Source organism: Sparus aurata, chromosome 19 (genome assembly GCF_900880675.1).
Source record: "Sparus aurata chromosome 19, fSpaAur1.1, whole genome shotgun sequence".
NCBI lineage: Eukaryota > Metazoa > Chordata > Actinopteri > Spariformes > Sparidae > Sparus > Sparus aurata.
In genome coordinates this window covers 9,719,112-9,720,488 of record NC_044205.1, presented here as the reverse complement: position 1 = coordinate 9,720,488, position 1,377 = coordinate 9,719,112, and positions in this window count along the sequence as shown.

Here is a 1,377-nt window from a genome sequence, read left to right as displayed (position 1 = left end):
CCAGCCTTCCAGGAGGGAGAGAGGGCGCCATCTTGGAATTACCTGGCTTATAAAGGCTCTTAACAGGTGACACAGTTCCCTCAACAAGGTGGGCGGGGCCAGACCATCAGGAAGTACCAAATAGTTCTTAAACATTAAAGAATTTTTGAAAGGTACTTTGTAAGATTCTTTAAAATCATCAGCACAAATAGAAATAAATTCATTTCAGGAGCGCATTTTGACTCAGTTGCGAGAGCACGGTCCGACAAGCCCTTACAAAACCGTCCATAGAATGCATTATCTGCAGCCGTAGGAAAATGCTACTTTCCCACTGGTGAAATGTGAGCTGGATGGAGGCGACTGCTTATCTCCCGTCCTGAAGCTTCCTGATCCTAACAAGAGGAAGGCAGGCTCCGGTACTCAGGAATATCACTTCTGAGCACATTCCTCCTCCTTATGTAAGACATTCCATTGTTTCCATAAGGAGCGAACTTGTTCAAATGTAGGATTACCTGCTAACTGTAGGAAGTTGTGTAACTACCGCCGTGTCAGACTTGTTACACATGGCACTTTAATCGTATGTCAGAAGCGTTCATTAATGTACGGAATACACCTAAACGCGTGGCTTTTTGTAAAAATCTCGATCTCCTGTTTTCCGTGGGATACTTTGTATTTAGAGGCACATTTTTTTTTTCCCACATCTTGACTCTCCTCTGCTCTCTTCCCTTCTTCTTTCTGACTGCTTCAAAGAGCAGGTATCCACAACCCCCTGGGGCCCAGTGATTGAAAGTGCAGAAGGAAGGACCGAGTGCCGAAATCTTATAAAGAATGCAACAGAAAATACATATATTATTCAGATTTACATTCTAATGCCGCTGCTCTGTCAACACAAAAACTGTCCAGAAATGAGTTGTTATTTAAGGATTTCACAGGTGATGTTGAGCAAGTCGGCGGGAGAAGAAAAAAAAAAAAGGAGTCCTGTATTAAACCGTATGTTAAATTCATTAACTTCAGGGGAGATAAAAATCAGAGGGACTGATCTGGCAGAGGCCTGGCGTCTTTTCTCTTTGACCAAAGACGGCATGACACACTTCTGACAAGCTCACCATGTTATGGCAGGAGGGAGAAATCCGCCCTCCTCCGTTTTAAGGGTTTTCATCCCTATAGAGTAGGTGTGACCACTTCAAATATTCTGGAAATCTTGACGCAGAAAGCTTGTGCGATTTTGCCCTCCACTGGGAGGCTTCCAGATGTCAGAGCACCAAGCGATTAGCATGGCCCCGACATTAAGAGGAGGGGGCAACTCGGATACAAACATATTAATAAACCACTCTCCCCACAGGCCTCCGGCCATCCTGCTGCTGCCATTGCAATCCGCTCTTCGCCTGGCTGGAAAAA